The sequence below is a fragment of the Zophobas morio genome, unplaced genomic scaffold (genome assembly GCF_036711695.1).
Source record: "Zophobas morio isolate AGI-343-1 ecotype UQ-CSIRO unplaced genomic scaffold, CSIRO_AGI_Zmor_V1 ptg000002l, whole genome shotgun sequence".
Lineage (NCBI taxonomy): Eukaryota > Metazoa > Arthropoda > Insecta > Coleoptera > Tenebrionidae > Zophobas > Zophobas morio.
Window position 1 is genome coordinate 16,268,502 of NW_026972107.1, and position 19,396 is coordinate 16,287,897.

Here is a 19,396-nt window from a genome sequence, read left to right on the forward strand (position 1 = left end):
AAGTCTACAATGTTAACCGTAGTATTTATAGAATTTTGTAAGCTGAAACAGTGGTGATAACTGCGTACCAAAATTTCCATAATAATAGAGATATTGATTTTTAAAGATACGTCCTGAAAAATGTTACCAACATTTTAAAATTTACGATGTGATTTACCGCCCGACCACAAACTTAACCTATGGGAGATTTATGATGGCAAGTTCCAGTTTTTCGTTTTGACCTAATTCTTCAATACAATCGAGTTTTACAAAAAAAGATAGACCAAATCAAGCTGTTAATTCTAAAGTAATATCTTCAGTTGTTAATATTTCAGTATTGTCTAAACGTTTTATTTTAGACAATTTGTTAAAATATAAGGTGTTCATTATCTTTTAAGAATTTCAACACGTTAAAAATATTCTGTGGTAAAACAGTTTTGTATGTGTTGTATTGGAGGAAAAATGGGATGGGAAAGGACAATCGCTTCAACAAATTATTTTGCGCATTCCAGAAACAGTTTTAGCTTAGTGCTCTCTCGTAGTTTCAACAGTTTCAAGCAATTCCCACAATTTAAAAGTATATCGTGCGCGAAGCGCACACATTTTCTCTGTTAACGATTTCTTCGATTAGATCACTTTATCTTAAAGAGAAACAGATGTGAATCTAACAGGTTTATTCGGTGCTTACCCTACAGATGCTGAGTTCGCACTTGCGGCACCCCAAGCGATGAAAGTTGTTTCACCCCCATGTCAGTACCTGACTCACCAAAACCTAACAGTCTTATGCATTATCATAGTGGTTAATTAATATATGGATTTGCGATTTGCGGGCAAAATGTACAATAATACAAATACAGAGAAAATGGGCACTATTTTGTAAACAAGGCGTTTCTTCTAAATAAAGTACAACTTCTTTTTTATCTGCATTATTACCCTGGTTAGAATAAATTGATTCACATAAATTTAGTCGAAACGGCAACCACTATAGCAATAGAAATAAATTTGTGGTCTGCACTGGCAAACCGTGTGCAATTCAAAACTTGTATCACTCTGTAGACTAAAATTTTATCCCGTGACTATGAGGGGTTGGACGGCATAACACAATAAATGGCAAAATAAATCATTTACAGAAAACACTTTGAGTCTCTTAGTTCTAGGTTTGACGAAACTCTGAAATATTAAAACTACGTCCCTGGCACGGGCTTCTACCTGCTTCTGATACAGTGTTATTTAGGATGTACGAATGCATCGGGCGAATTGTCACTTTCATATTTTCTCGACGTGTCATGACCTCTAGAGTACGAAAAAGAAGTCTCCCGTTTCCGTCTGTCTGTCTGCCTGTCTGTCTGTCTGTCTGGTGTCTATACCCATTTTTATTAAACACATAATCTCCGAAACTACCGAACCGATTATTGTCAAATTTTGTATATTACGTATGTATATTAGGAATATCATGTAGAATGTAGATGGTTAAATTATAACTAAAATTTGGATAATCATCCTCACCACCAATCGGATCACGACATCTCCAAAATTTGCAATAGTAACAGTTTTAAATTTTATAAAATATGAGACTCCTGCACTTGTCGTATGTGAATCCGGGTCGAATTTTCACCTTAGACAACCAGAATTTTTGGGAAAAAAAAATCAAAACTGTATAACAATATTTTGCAATTTAACTCTGAAATAGCAAAACCGAATGCTCTGAAATCTTGTATATATTTTAAGGTTATCGCAATCATGGTAAATCGTTAAGCAAAAGTTATTCGTTTATCCCCTTCCTTAAAATTTTGCTCAATAAATCTTCTCTGAATATGAAAAGTATTATCACTGTATACGTGTGGTTTATCAACGCGCTCATTGTTTTTAGAATTACTTATACAGGGTGATTTAAAAAATGTATGAATTTATTCATTAATTCAGGAATTGCACAACCGATTGCTTTGAAATCTTGCAGACGTAAGCATGGTAAATTTTGAATCAAAATTTATCTGTTTATTCAGCTCAAAAAACTGATGACGGCACCTCAAAATTTTGTCGCATAAATCCTATCCAAAATGTGCAAAATATGATGAGTCTATATTTGTGACTTTTCATTGCATAAGTGCTTTTAAATTTCTTAGACAAGCCGACTCATAAAAATTAACGAATGAATCAATTTATTTTATTGATTAAATCTGGAACAACTCGATCCATTTTCCCGAAAATTTGGGAATACAATACTGTTATCATTAGTATTACACTTCACCTATCCAAAGTGATACACGTCTCTTTGCACAAATGTTGATGACGTCATCACAAAATTTGATTAAAGGAAAACTCATTTGAAACGTATGCGCAGCAAGCTTCTTTATATTTACATTAACGTTACATACATAAATTAGTTTTTACTTATCGATTTATTTTATTGTACTTCCGAGGCGAGGGAAGTTCTGTCGAAATAACCTTCGACCAATTTAATAATGCTTACTATCATATGCTCAGTTTTTTCAAAATCAATTTCCAGGCTCCATATTATATGTATTTCACTAAACTTACTCAACATGGTTATAGTGCGAATCTTCTTCATCTCATGAAAAAATAATCTGATCGTCTGTGAAACTCAATGAAAACTAAATATCGTTATTTACTTCAATTTCCATATTTCTGCGTTTCTTTTTCTATTCTTTTAGTACATCGTTAAGGCATATTTTGAACAACGTTAGCGCCAAGCAACACCCTTCTCTCAATCTTTTAAATTCCGGGGACAGTGTTCTTCCGGTCTTAACACAGCTCATTTTTTGACTAATAGATCCTTTAAGGTGTGTTTCTAGGTTATGTGCCAATCACTTATATGGAATCTATCGGATGTAGAATATACTATCAACGCAAGATCTTACAGCTCTCAAACCACTCTGGTCTTCCATTTCTGTGAACTGATTTTCAATTCTTGTCTTCAAAATTTTGCTATATAATCTGCCGATACTGCTTAAAACAGTGTTTTCCTAGCTACTAAATTTGGCAACAATCGGTTCAATAAATAATTTCGGAGGCTTCCACGGTCGAAATCAATACATGATCGTTTTCCGGGTTGGAATCGTGTAAATTGAGTTTTTGGGCTCAACGTTTCGCACACTTTCGTAAGTGGCATCTTCAGGAACAGTGTTAAGAATAAAGCAAAAGAGCACGGTAACTCAGTATGTCAACCATACCAGAGGCGAAACTCTTTTTGGTTCAGTAGTTTCACGATTATACGACATACAGAAAAAGGAGAAAATTTTTCATACCCTACGGGGCATGAAACGTCGAAAAAACATGAAAGTAGCTAGATGGATCCTATTGGAATACTTCCTTAAGCAAAAATCGCAGTTTAATGCCATTTGGGATTATCACTCTTTTGGTTTAAGGCATTAAAGCTATATTTTTGGCTATATCGTCGGGCTATTACAACACAATTTCTACAAAACAGTAACCGAATACGAATTATCATCACCTGTTAATTACTTCACCACGAGTCCACTTTTCACATTAAAATAACTGTAGTCATCAAATTACGTTTTCTTTCACAATGGATTACGTTGTGTAGTGCTCACGGTGTGATAGAACGCCCATCACATGCAAGAATTGATTGATGCCTGCAATCTTAACTAAACTAATTAAATCTGTAACATTATGACGACCTTCTAAACACCTGTTCGGAAATGTAAGACTAGACGAGGTCTAATTTCCCATCCCCTTGTAAACGTGGCGACAGAAGTCATCGTAACTATAAACCGTACCCTTATCTCTAAATAACGGACGTTCCCAAACAACGATAAAACCGATCCAGATTTGGCAATGCAAAAGAGAACAATAAATTCGATGTCGCGAGGTCTGAAACTGGTTTCCTTATAAGGCCTGAAACTAAAAAAGACTGAACCCGGCCTCTAATCTTTTAAATCGGTACTGTCGATTTTCAAGAATAGTTCGTTGGATCTACGGTCTAAAAAACAGGCGGGAATGTTGTAACGACTACGGTTAATGGACCAATTAGTTACAATTTAAAGTAGTCAGGCACTTTGTATATTCCCTCGCTTTTTTCAAATGTACAATAATGAGGTATGGATATGCGGCCCATGTGGGACTAATTATGGTTTTCGGTTATGATATTAATTAAGAGCGACAGTGGCGCAGTCGAAGAATGACGATAATTTAACGACGCTATAAAAACTTGTCCGATCTCTTTATATCAATCGGTGAATTATTACGGTCGAGACGATTAAAGAAAATAGTAAAAGTGTATTAAAAGGAATAAGTTAAACAGAAATGAAGATGATGAATGATTACAGGCATTTTATTAATGGTGATGCCGAAGCTACGAAGCACTTTTTTAATTGGAAAGCACCTTTTTGCTCGACCCTTTCTCTTGCTTTATTTTCCCTACATAAATTAGCCATTATTGCTTAAGTGACGCCGACATTATCCTTGCAATCAACGAAAAAAACAACTTTTCAGGACTGGAATCAGATTTCGTAATTACAGTGACTAATGTTAACATCATAGACAAGTATCGAAATATCTTATTAGACAAATTAAAAGTCTCACTATTCTGTAAATGTTAATTCTAGAAGTTTTATTACGAAGCCTTTCCTGTCAACGTGCATTTAAGTAGTTCCCATACAACTCCTCACATACTGTAAACAAAAACGAAAATATCATTAAACTTTCCTCTTCCTTTAAAGATTTATTAATATGGCCATTCAACAAGTTGCAGGACCCTTTTTTCAATGCACAAAAAATTGTTGGTGCGTTTCGGTGTGTCTTTCGACTTAAAATCATTCAAAAAATCTAAATTCTAATAAAATGCGGCAGGACGCAATACTGCACAAAAAAGGGGAAAATGTCTTGTGAAAAATGAGACACATGATCGCCCAACGCCGGAGCTAACGTTCCTGCAAATGTTAAATTTTTTCTTGTTTCTACATCTGGTAAAAAAGCGATGTTAGAAAGAAAGTGACAGATATGCATAAATCAAAGTTCTAATTTAGTCGCAACGTTTTTATCCGTTTTCTTTGTAGAAGACGTTGAGAGTGGTGCAAAAATACTATTTTCAAGTAAAACACCCAATCTTCCTCTTACATTTTAAGGAATGAGGAACATCATTAAATATATAATACCCGGCAAAATACCACCCGTGGAGGCAAAGCAGATAAACAAAAGACGTTTAAACGCATTGAAGCCAGCAGACCGAAGCTCAAGTCGTAAAAATGTTGTAGGAGAAGAGGACCATTAGAATTAATTTTCCCCCAAGACATCGGGCTGGCCTTTATAATGTGCTGACGAAATAGATAAATTAATCACAGGATATTTATCAACATTACTCTAAGTTTAGTCGGTCAAATAATCACCGAGTTAAATTTCAATAATACGCACATTAGTTGATAAGAGGTACCTATGGTTTCTTGTCGATATTGCTTGGATGCCACTTTATTGACAAAATGTGATTTTAAATATTCTGGTATAAAGTTTACAAACAATTTGTTTGTGACTGTTACGTTTAATTAAAGTTCCAACAAAAACATCTTTATTTGTTTAACCGCAGTCAAAATCCAGCGCGGTCACGTGGACAGGACTTCTCCCGCAACGCAAAGAAAATTTTAATCGAATCCCACCCATTAACATGTCCTGATTATTATTGTTCGTGTGTTTCGTGCCGTCATTGTTATATAAACACGGCAACGATTGTGTTTGGTTGCTGAAGCACACAATAGATGTATTATTTGTGGGACCAAAGGGCATCGCGCATTAAACACGTGTCGTCCACGTGACTTGGCATCAGCGCCTTTCAGCGGGTTCCATCATAATTGTCAACACACGTATGTGCAGACAGCCATCAAGTTTGTACGATTGGATCGGATGTTGACGGTTTAATTAGGTTTTGATTTAGACAGACACAATTAGGAGAATTTGTGATTTTTTACGTGATTTCATCAAGGATAATTTCGTCGAAGAGTTGTTCGTTTCCGGTATTAACAGCCTGTTTAATTTTATACTGAGGAAGTTTCTATCCAGTGGAACAGACAATAAAACGCGCCTTGGTGGCCGTTAATGTCAGATTCTTGTAATGTTTGCTCGTAAAAATGATACTAAATCATAACGCGTACATTGTGAGTAGTCCTAGGTCAATGAAAGTATTCGCTGGTGTTTGTTCGGTTTTAATCAGTGTAGCTACTCGCTGGTTCTGACCTCAAAGGAAATTAGATCCGGCTGGTCCAATCAAAACTTAATAGAATATTCACGTCAATCTTTAATTTACTCTAATCAAATTTCGATAAAGTCACATCAGGAGCGATTGATTCTGCAGGATTTAGGAGAGGCCGGATGGATTTTCCCAGGAAACGATCCATCCAATTAGACTTCTTATGAATTTAATTGAAATAAGTATCTTACAAAATTAATTAAGGTACGTAAGGGCGGTAGCAATACTAAGCTAAAAGGCGGGATTAGAACATCTTCTCTATTTCCCAGAAGTTTTCCTTAACAACTTTCATTTATGGAAATGTTTAAAAGGATTAACAAAACCAATTAAATATTTATATTAACTGTTTTCCCTATGTAATAAAGGAGAATTAGAACACCTACACTAGCGGAGAAATTATACTTATTATAAAACTGTAACGAAATATATCATAATTTAAAAATCTTCTGAATATAGTCTATTAAAGAGAAATATTAGACTGCCGCCAGATTTGATTTAAAAGGAACTTTAGAAACCTGTAAATGGCCATTTAATATCGAAATGCCTATTTCATTAATAGTTTTATAGTCTCCGGAGCACATTTTAAAGCAATAATTTTCAGTTTTAGTCAGACATTTCAGACCTCAGAAAAGGTCCTACAAAACTGAAAAAGGTAACTACCAGTTACATAAACGCCCACTGTGCCCGTTTCTGTTCCTTTATGAGCGTTTAGTAGCCTATAAAATGGCATATTTTTATATTAGTTTTATCATGCTGCGTACGGTGAACATCCGGTTCTCATCGCTGTTGTTATTGTCACTAGAATAGCTTTGTTTTTCTCCCCAGAAACTTAACGAATTTAGTTATAGCTACTTGAGGACGTTTCCTTCCATCTTGATGAAAGGAGATAAGGAACATAATCATTTCCATAAAAATATACGAAGTCAGCGGCTTCAATATAGGAAAACATGAAAGATATAATATTCAACTGTATAAATTCGAGATATAAGTTTTTACTATTGAATTTGACAAAAATACATTACCTATGTTGTTTTTTAGGTTCATGTCAAAACAACTTTTATTATGTCCCCTTTATAAATTATTATGTTTTTTTCTAACTGATAATAAATTTTCTTTAGTTCGTAAACTAAAAAAATACAGGTGCCAGGTAGGCTACAACATACAAATTTCAAGTAGACAAAATTTTCAAATACATAGCATATTTTAAATAGATTGGTGTCTTGTTCCTTTGTGTTTGTGCCTAGTTCAAAATTGCCAACAGTCCTGACTTCATCGCATAAATACAAAAAAAAACACTTTCATTTTATTTAATTTCATGTGGAAAGTATACGAAAAGATAATATCTAAATGAGCAATGTTTATGCTTAAATTACGAAGCATATTAGACGGAAATGTGTATAGGGTCAGGAAAGTCTTTTTTACAAGTCACAACCTTATAAAGATATCCTCAGACCATTAAGTCCAGATCGAAGTGTTAGATAAACTAAGCTGATTTCGTGTCATTTAAGACGGCAGAAATTAGAGGGAGCAATTTATTGATAAAATCTTTTGTTTCGCCTGCGTAACAAGGTCGGAAAATACATTAAATAAAAAATAACTCAGTCTACTCTTTAATATTAGTGTGGTACTTTTTGTCGCATGTCATTGAATATGTAAATTTGACGCATAAATACGTATACAGTGTGCTCATAAGATATGGAAAAAATTGAAATCACCTGTTCACCGAAACCTTCAAATTTCAAATAGCTGTTGTTGTAGCTTGTTTTTTTTTAGTTCCACATAATATTCTTTGAACAACACGATACTCAAAAATATGTTTTTTATTTCTTGTAGAGAAATAAGGATTTTGCAATTAAGCTCCGCCCCCTTGGCTCACGACGAATAAAAAAATCATCACAATTGAGATAGGGCGGGTGGGCGAGGCCTTACATTTTGCTTTTTTTTCTTAATATGTCATCTTTTCACGACAATAAACTTAAAACATGTTTAAAATGGTAAATTTGTATTGGGAAATACCGATCTTGCAATTACACAGCGCCCCTCGATCTGACAACGAATGAAAAATTCATCACGATTGAGATTTCACATGGTAATTTCTCGTAGAAAAATCATCAGAATCGAGACAGGGCGGGTGGGCGGAGTTTATATTTTGTCTTTTCTTTCTACATACATAGCCATATTTTTACAACAGGGAACTTAAAACATGGTTAAAATTGTACATTTTTACAAGGAAATATGGATTTTGCATTATGGGGCGGAGCCTAATTGCAAAATCTATATTTCCTTATACAAATTTTCCACTTTAAACAAGTTTTAAATTTCGTGTTGGGAAAAGAATTCTACACTTATTAAAACAAATTATATTATATTTTGCCTTTTTTCTTAATATACGCAGTCGTTTTTTCAGAACAAGAAACTTAAAACTTGTTTAAAATGGTAAATTCTTGTAGACAAATATGGATCTTGAAATTAAGCCCCGCCCTCGATCTGACAACGAATGAAAAATGCATCACAATTGAGAATTGAGATCGGGGCGGGTATGGGTGGGGCCTAATCTTTAGCTTTATTTTTTTCTTAATACATATACATAGTATTCTTTGAACAACACGATACTCAAAAACATGTTTTTAATTTCTCGTAGAGAAATAAGGATTTTGCAGTTAAGCTCCGTCTCCTTGGGTCACGATAAATATAAATTTTGTAGTAATCTTCACTTCAACGTTAGAGCAAGTTTATAAATCCCACTTAAAACTGCTCCAATTTTGTCATTAACAAAAAATCCAAATTTGTATTTATTGGCTTTATTGATAAAGTACGAATGAAATGTCGGGGAAACCAACTTATTAAAATTTGATGAATGTATTATTTTGCTGCTTCTATGATTAATAAATTCATCACTTTAGCAGGTTTATTTCCTCATAAGATAATGCTCACATTGTAATGAAGCGGAGATTCTTCAATAATCACCATGTAATTATTTCACCGTAACCAATGTTCACCAAGTTAAAATCCCAGCAAACAGGTATGTGATATGCTGCGGGAAATATCCAAGTCATTAACTTCGTATTTTTAACACTAGATTAAAGGTGTAACCAGACTCGTGTTATCTGTTGAAGAAATTCGTTCAAAAATGGTTATGCCCACCCTTTATTAATTTTTGTGTGGTATAATTTTTATGTTCTATTCCAATTAGATATGTTACAACACTACCGTTGTTCGTTTAATCAACATCGCTACAAGATATGCCCTAGAGTATCTCTATTTAACGAGCACGACGTAACTTCTTTCTTTTGTGCCATAAATATCTTTACAATCATGATTTGAGCTCCTTCATCTCAGGCTCATAAAAGAACAGAGTGAAACCACATGTCAAAGGTAAGGGCTTCCTGATATTAAGTGTATGATCTAATACTATCGTATTGAGTGCTTTATACATATTCGATTCACGTGTGAGGTTATTTTTGTCATTCTGTAGCACCATAAATAAAAGAGTTTAAGTGGGCGACGAGAAAATGAAAGGTTCATATATAATTTTTTTTGCGAAAATTTGGATGCCTAGAGGAAAAACTCAAGGCGAAAGTAAATTATTGTATACAATTTAAATACTATATAATGTAAAAACTTGACGTCATCAAATTGTAAGCATTTGACCGATGGACCCTATAAAATACTTCATCAACTTACGCTGCGCATATACAGTACAAAACAGGCTCATTTTTTTTTTAATAACGTATAAAGAAAAATTTCGGTTGAAAAAGGTAAAGAAGATCATATTGACAACAAAAGACCCAAAACTTCTTAAAACCTTCCTACAACTAAGGAGAATAATCGGTGTAAATTACTCCACGATTATCTGATGAACTAAAAAAATGTAAGTACCATAAATCTAGTGCGAAACACCATGGATAATGTAGACATCCATCTTCATTCATATCTATCATTCCTGCAAAACCCTGTTTTTCAACAAGACAATGCCAGACCACGTTGCTAGGGTTAGTGTGGACCATTTTGAAGAAGCGAAAGCCAATCTTTTCCCTTGTCCTCCAAGATCTTCTTACCTGTACCCAATTGAAAATTTTGTCCTTGCATCATAGAGAATAACATTGAAATTCTAATCAATTCTTATTTCGACAAACCTTAACATGTATTTAAAATTTCAATACAAAATCACCATTCCTTCTTGCTGCTCTTTTTTGTCACTCAGTATATTAACCCCACTTTACTGCATAAAAATTCCTATACTTAATCAGATTTTTATAATGAATTCTGTATTAGCTTTTCGTTGCCAGCGCTTGATGTTTACTCCACCTGTATGAGTTACAAAAGTGCAATAAAGCACAGAAATGAAAAGACACTCAAGCTTTTTACAGAATTAAAAATTTATAAACTCCGAGCAAATGACTCTCATAAATTGCTATCTAAAAATCCTGAAACAAATATAATCGACTGTTTCGGCTCACAGAATGTGCATCCAGCTCCAAAAACATTTTTTATATTTTGTACATTTAGTGACACTAAATTTCGTGACTTAAGTAAGGTTGTTAAGAAACGAAAACTGCAACTTCATTGGAGAAATAATTTAACACATCAGACTGTCAACGACAAAGTTTCTCCAAATTCCACTATTTTAAAGATGCCTAGAAAACCACACTTCCATTCACATCTAATTTTAGTTTATTCCGCTTTGTTTAGTTTTTTCATAAAATAGGCTCTTTGTTGTTTATCTGCCACGTCTATTGCATGTTTTCTCAATAATTTAATCACACCAAGACAAATCCATTAAGGGTTCAAACAAAATGGACATGTTTAAAGAATTCAAACCACATGGGACACATCCACCTTCTTTTGACTTTTTTTATCAAATATAACTGTAACTAGTTCTTGTAAATATTTTTTTGCAGTTAAATACGAGTTTCGAACGTTTTAAGGCATTCTGAAAATTTTAAAGTACGCCCCTGGTAGAAGATTCTACCAGCTACTGATTTAATATGATTTAATGGACAGTTAACATTGCTGATGCAAAGATACGGCTCCTTCGATTTCTGAAATCAATCTGCCCAAATTAAAACCGCTCGGTTGCAAAATTCGTCAGAAATCTTATTGCTTCTTTGATTTCGGCGTAACATCCTGAGTGGCACCGCGTTTCTGTTGAATGACCCGAAACAAGTGTGTATTTTTAAACTTATCTATATATCTTTTATATAAAGTCGCATTCCAGACAGTAAAACCTCAACACAATTTCCATAATTTCCTGAATGAATATTTTCTGCAAACGGCGTTCATGTTTTAGCAGACGGCAGGGATTTTTCAATCCCGCCGGTTAAAACGACCCATGAAGCCGCCCGTCGAGCTGGAACACATTTATTGATAACATCAGTATTGAAGCTGAACCCATTCAGAGATGAGTGACTGCCACAGCTTTGAGTAGTCCCATTCAGGAGTCCTATACCACTAAACTTGATATTGACCAAACGCAATATTATTCATACACTAGTCAAGCTGTTGCATGAACTCGTGTAATTAAAGGACCACACGGAGTCAGCACCATCGTGAGAGAATTCTTGCACAGACACGAGATGCGCTATTCAATACAATGACATACGTTTGTAATTAAAATTGTTTATTATCTCTGACACGTCTGAGATTCCAGCTTTAGTGCAGTTAAAATAGGAAAGTGCTTTCTTGGTTGATAAGTTGTCGAATGGGAGGAATTTCCACATCGCTCCAGTTCTTCGGTGTGTATATGTCGGGAATTTATCACCATTATAAAGTTACGCAAACATTAATTGACGATGTCTTTGTACACTATTTATAGATAGCGACTGGGTTCTACTGGTTCTGGAGAAAAATTTAAGCGCACCTAACGCTCGACCGCAGACGACTTGTTCGTAAGCAGCAGTGTCGTCCTCTAAAAATTAAATACGTGCTTCACTTTCTATAATATGGTCGATTTTTCAATCAATGAAATTTACGAAGGAAAAAAATTTCAAAATTTTTGTTAGTTTTAGCTAAATTTCTTTAAAATCTTTGACATATCATCTAAATTGTTAAAAGCCGAACAGTCATTGCTGGTTTCATCGAAAATGCATTTAACTTTATTTTTTAATAAAATATGACAGTTTTTAGATATTTGGATTTGAACCTAATTATTAAAACAACAACGCTGATTTTGCTGCTCTTATTTCTTTGTCTCCCTTCATTAGGAAACATCAGTTACGTAGGCGTACTTTACACAATGAGTGGGTTGCTCTTCTTCCTCAGTTTATTAATCCAACAATTTCAACCAATACAAGCATCACCTCGAGCGTCAAAACAGACCATCATATCAATTAATGTTTTAGCAATAAAGTCTACATTAGCCTGAACAAGTAAACTCTGTTCAAAGAACTCGCGTTTGCTTTGTGCTAATTTATAAGACTACATTTATCGAAGTATTTACAGCCCCAAATACATTTAAAAAGGCTTTATAAAGAAAAAACATTCGAAATATGAAAATCTAACCACAGCGGTAGATTCTACAAACAGTTATTATTGAAATTCTACTATGTATTTATGCCACTAAAATTATGTACCAACGATATCTAAAAAGCATTGTAATTTTGAAAAAAAACTAACCCAAGTTTTCCTACAATGACACACTACTCACAAATGGTTTTCTAAAAGTTTCATTCATACTTTTTTATATGTATTTATATCTTACCTCGGTTGCCAAAAGCCGTTTTCATTTTTTGTATATTTTTACAGAAAACCCTTCATTTATACCAAACTTTGTACACCATGAATATGTCGATCTCCCGTTTCCGCCTCTCTCGTCTGTCGTCTGTCCATCAGTGTCGGGAAATTTAGAGTTTTGAAAAAATTATGTTGTTTTTGGAATTTTAATGACGCTACCAAGAAAAATAAAAGTAGTAAAAGAATTGTGTAAGGTTATTTTGACAGAACTTCCCTCGTCCTTGAAATATAGTCCGGCAAATTCCGTTTCTTTAAAAAATTATAAAATTTGGTTTTGCGATTTTTGTTTTGTGATAATAGTTAACCTCTATAAAGTAGCATAATTAACATCCCCGCAACCTCTGCGTCTTTAAATATGAGATATTTAAAGCAGATAATTAACGGGAAAAATATAAACATTCTCAATTTCTCAGTATATGCTTTACTTCGACTGTTACTGTTTAAAGTTCGACCGAATTCGACTATTAGCTCGTTCAGATTACAAGAATCAGCGGTTAAAAGAAAATGAAATTTGATTGATTTGTGTCCTCAACGCAGAGGAAAGAACTTATTAATTAATTCATACCTAGTTTTTTCCCAAAAATCACTCATATATTTAAAAAAAAATCGGCAAAAATATAAGATAACGGATAAATTTTCATTAACGATTTATCATGTTTCAGACAATCTTAAAATATTTGCTTAATTTCACAGCATTCGTTTTTTGCAATTTCAAAGTTAAATTTTAAAATATTGTTATACAATGTTGATTTTTTTCCAAAAATCTGGATGCAAAGGCTAAAAAGTCAACACGGATTCATAAATCACACATGCAGGACCATGTTATTTTATGAAATTTAAAGAGCATTTTTTTGTTCGGCAGAATTCTAGATGACGTCATGATTTTTTGGGAGGGCCTTAATCGAACAAATTTTGATTAATGATTTATCATCTTTCCTATAACCATAAAACGTGTACAGTATTTTAGCACATTGGCTTTTGCAATTTTAAAGTTAAATTGTGAAGTACAATTTTGGATTTTTTCCTAAAAATCTCGATGTCTAGGGCAAAATTTCAACACAAATTCTAAATTACACTATTTACTATGCTTACGATGATCTTAGAAAGCTTACAAGTTTTCAGAGCATTTGGCTATACAATTCTGAATTTTTTTCAAAAATCTAGATCTCTAGGGTAAAAATTCGACACGATGTATGAATCAACATCCAGGGGTATGGAATCCTATAATAGTTATTTACGTGGCAAGCTTAGTAAATTAGCCTTTACGGGCGAGCCGGAATGTTTGCAGGGCGAGCGACGTAGGAGCGAGTCCTGTAATCCGGTGAGCCCCAGTAAAGGCTAGTTGCAAGCGAGCCGCGTACAACGTTTTACTTCCTCTTGCTGAAAATCCTGAAAATGAACAACTTTGGGATCTCTAGAAATTTTACTTGAAATTACAGTCATAGAAATTATAGTCATTTTCCATAGTTTGCTCCGGTAACTATGGAAAATTGAATTGTTTGAAAATAACGCGACTGTCAATTTGTAAATTCGATTAATAATTTAAATGGTTTAATTTTGTTTCTGAGCTCTGTTAATTGTGGAATTCGATGAAGATGAAGAGTTTGAAGGTGATTTTAACGTTAGTATTAGCACAGTATTAATGAGATTAAGAAAAAGGCCGACGCAGCGAATGTGTGTTTGATTCCGGTGCTGTCATGATAACGTTTTACAGGCAAGGTGCCTGTAAAGCTGCCACGGTAACGCTTTACAGGCAGGGTGCGTGTAAAGGCTAATTTACCGAGTTAGTTCAGACGACAGTAAACGAGCTTTAACAAGACAAGAGGAAGTAAAATTAAGTATATCTAGTTCCAAAAAAGAGCCAAATTAGTAGTAAGTAAAATTGTAGGTTTTACCCCACAGTTTGTTTTTTAATTTATTATAAGCCGCTTTATCACTTTTTTTAAGAAACCAGGACAATTTTGTCATTGTTGAAGTGTTTTTTTTTTATTTTTTTGTAAAAATCTCAAAGTCGGCAGTTTCTATATGGATTCGCTGAATCATGGTCAAAATTTTCTGAAAAATGGGGTGAACTGTTAAAAAACGCATTAAAATAGTTTCGACAAAAATTGCCTTTTTTTATTTTATAAAAAAAAGCAATAAAAAGCTTCAACCACAAAGTTGGTCTGTTTGCTTAAAAAAATTATGCAGTACCTTAAAATAAATGAAAAAACTCGTTAAAAAATCGCTTAAATAGATGAAAAAAAAATGTGGGGCGAAAGGTACCATTTTACTTTCTACTGATTTTTGTTTAGAAATTTCATTTAAAACGTTCCAATCCTTAAACCCGAGTCATTCAGATGAGAATTGGATTTGAAATAAGAAACAATGCTTTTGGGGATCACCAAAATTTAAATTTGGCAAATATAAATTAAAGAACACTTATTCGGCAAAATTGTAAAATAATGTCCTTATTGTTTTGGAGAGGCATAAAAAAAAATTTGATTAACGATTTACCATACTTAAGATAACCTTAAAACGTTTGCAAAATTTCAGAACATTTGGTTTTGCAGTTTCAAAGTTAATTTTGATTTTTTCTCCACAAAACTGGATGTCTAGGATAAAAACTCAACAGGGGTCCGTAAACCACAAGTGCACGAGTATCTATTTTATAAAATTTAAACAATATTTACTACTGTAAATTTCGGAGATGACGTCAATAAATCGTTGGTAGAGATGATTAGCCAAATTTTGATTAGCGTTTTACCATCTATCTTAAAATTTTGATCGACAAATACTGTCTAAAATGTACAAAATATTGGGAATATATTTTAACCCTGCATGTGCAGATTTTTGTAAAAAATATTGGTCGAAAGTTAAAATTCGACAGAACTTCCCTTATCCCTGAAATACAGTCTAACAAAAACAATAGGATAAACAGACGGAAACGGGGACCTATTTTTTCATACTCTAGGGGTCATGAAATGTCCAGAAAACATTAAAGTAGCCAGTCGGCCGATGAACTGAAATACAATACTTCCTTAGCTTTTTGCTCGGAAAGTAAAAATCAAAATTATCCAACAAATTTAAAAATTCATTCCCATTTTGATGACGTTACCAAAAAAATTTAAAGCAAATTCTAGAATGGTAAAATAAATACAAGAAGAACCCTATAATCACTTGAATGTGAATCCTTCTACGGATAAAAAATTAATGTCATTTTCCAGGCTTTAATTAGATACTGATACGATAATTTCAAAAAATAATAAAATAACATTATGCAAAAAAAAATAAATGTCAAGTGCTTTATTCCATTATTTTTGCTTTCATAACAAATTCCTTGTTAGCGTAACTACTAAAGAAAGCACTTCGGGAGTTTAGTCGAAACGTTTAGGGAAGACGTAGAGCGTCGTAAAGATTATTCGGTGCTAATAAACTTTATAGTTTCAATCCCCGAACTCAATAATGATTATCGACTACTCAGGATTCATAATATTGACAATTAACAATTCCGGCGGTACTTTACAATTATCTAAACAAATTTGTTAAAAGTCAACAAATTAAATTAAATAAACACGAATTTCTCATCCATGTCAAAGATAAAACCCCTCGATCAATAAATACCAGCATTAATTGAAGTAGTTATTAGGTATTCAATTCAGACGTTTCACTTTGATATTCCAATCATAATATTATTAGCAAAATGTTTATTTTTCGTTGTCTACTACCGTCGGTATTTGTTGATGCGAGAAGTCGAGAAAGCTTTCAGTTCAGGTTTAATTCGCCTCAACTAAATGTCTGGAGTGTTTATATTACACAATAATTAAACCCAACACCAACACATGTGCATTTAAATCCGAAAGGTCAAACCTAAAACGGAACAAATCCACCATTTTATCTTTTTCTTGGTGTAATGGCCTGGAAAAGAATCCCGCATAACTGTGTTATGAAAAAACCAAAACTTCCGAAAGCTCCAAATGCAGTAATTAAATAAACAACTCCAATTTCATGATTTTCCCGACTTGCAAAATCCCAAGAGAAACTGGTAGGACGGAAGGAAGTGAAACCGACATTTTTAATTTAGTGGAAGTAAAATATCACCGGTCGATTTTTCGTTTTTACATGCAATATGCTTTTCTAATTTAATCTCAGTTATGGGACTACGTCAGCCGTCAAGATTTAAACGGAGAATAACCTAATAAATAATTTTCCGGATTTTGCATTTTTCATACTAATACACATAAAAAGAGGACGTTGGGGAAAAGAATGAACTCCGAGCCTTTTAAATCACAATGATTCAAAAATGCTCGTCGGGTGTGTTCCGTTAAATGGATAAAGTTTTACATAATCAAAACTGACACAGCAAATCAGTTGTTGACACATTCTTGTTAAAAGATTTTTCTTGGCACTTTTGACTTAAACACTCTCCTGTTGTAAATTTTAGCTCTTTTGATATTTTTTTGTATCAAAACATATACATATAATATAAACTTCCGGTAAAGCAAATATGTAACATGAGCGTATCTGCTTGGGGGACACAAAGTCGGGAATAACAAAAAAAAAATTCTGAAATACATATTCCTTTTCACATGATATAATAATACGGGAGGTATTTTTATAAGAGAGATAAGCCTATTATACCAACAGAAAATGCTTTTAATCAATAAAGTTCGGCATAGTTAGTTGCAATGGAAAATTAGGTATGTGGTATAAAAATAAAATACTTTGTGTTAGAATTTCTTTGAAAGCCACGTCTAAGTATTGAAGCTCCTAGCAGGTATTGCCTTTTAAATTCTGTAATCAATAAAATAAATGTCTAAGATGTTCTTTTCAAGTCAATTTGCAATAAAACAGCAACTGAAAAATTCACTCGTTATAGTTCAGTTATCTTTAATGTTATAATAACTACTAAAGTCACTTACAGTTATCTCGACATAATAATCAAAGCTTGCTAATGGTTTTATCAATAAATTATTGTATGCTGACAGTCACCTTCTAGTATGTGGCGAGCAACTGCAAAAAATATCACTTTGAAATTACGACGTATTTTATTATAAGTAAACGAGAAGGTATTTTTAATGTGTTACTGCATATTTTCTTACTTGGACATACATTTATTATATTCATATTTCAATAAATTAAAAAAAAGTAACACTTCTGTTTATAAATGCGATCACTCAACACTAAAACAGATTTTAAAACACGATAAAACTATTAACTATTCATTTTCAACTTAATAACTACAATTATGTATTTTTTGTTGTGAAAATTATAGACCAAAATTTCCTAGTTATGACTAAATAATGTCTCAATAGTGACGTGACTAATCAAACACTACTAATTAAAATTATTCGCGCCTAATTGGAACTCTCAATCAAACTACATTTTTGTTTAATCATACGTTTAAGAGGCACATTTTTGTTTAGATTATCTCAAATAATAATGACGACATTGCGCAAAAATGAGAGTACAAATATCCGCATTTTTACATTTATACCAGTTTACGAGTAGGTATGAAATTCCACTCAACATTGTTGCAAAATATTTAACAAAATTGCCTTCAACCCGTTAACAAGTAAATTAGGTTCAGAATGGAGATACCAGATTGTGCAACAGCATTATTGCCTGAAAATTTAATCACCGTATTTAGTGTTCTCGGTTTATAATCTGAACAGTCGAAGTCTAGAAGGTTAAGTTGTGGAAATTCAGTCATACTACAGTAGAACTTATAGAAAATGAAATACTACCTGTAATAATGGTTGGAATATGGTACGGAGAAACTCAAATGCGAGTTGCCTGCAATAATAAGACTTAATTACGTCCTAGTTTACGATAGAGTATTAAAAAAAATCGCATTTGTAGTTTGACATACATCTTCCAACATATGACGTGCCGTATTCAAGCTCATTAATTTGATATTTTTTATTGATTTGAAAATAACGATACAATTTACTCTAAATTTATGTAGTGTGAAACTTTTAATTAATTTTGAAAGGGAAGTCAATAAAATCTGCAAGCAATTTTTGATGGAATTCATCCCAATTAACACTAGGGCTTTCGCTTTGATAAAGACATCATATACTCAGATATTACTACTCAAGTCTTTTACTTGAATTATGTGCTTTATTAATGAAACAAGTAAGACTAAAAACCATTATAAATAAGTGATTAGACGTAACCACTTAGACGTAATAATTTTGCTGGGTACTTCAAACCCTAAAAACATGTTAACACCAAAAAGTGTGTATATTTTTTCTCTATGTTATTATAAGATCAACAGAAATTTCATTAAAAAATAAAACTAATACCAAATATTGATGACTTTACAAACCTGCCAAATAAAAACTGTGGCGCAACAAACTATATAACTAACATATTTCTGTGTATTTAGTTAAAGTAGAATCTTTTTTTTAATATGAAAATTTAAATAAATACTTTTTTGGCTACGGTCCGAAAATGTCAATTTTTTGAGTTCTTTGAGAGTCAATA

The 19,396-nt window shown here is 33.0% G+C and overlaps 1 protein-coding gene across 4 annotated transcripts in view; it reads right to left on the reverse strand.

Moving 5' to 3' along the window:
* LOC135128998 (kinesin-like protein CG14535) overlaps positions 1-19,396 on the reverse strand; it is a 445,574-nt gene that overhangs the window by 422,587 nt on the left and 3,591 nt on the right. The gene's annotated exons all lie outside the window — the stretch shown is intronic.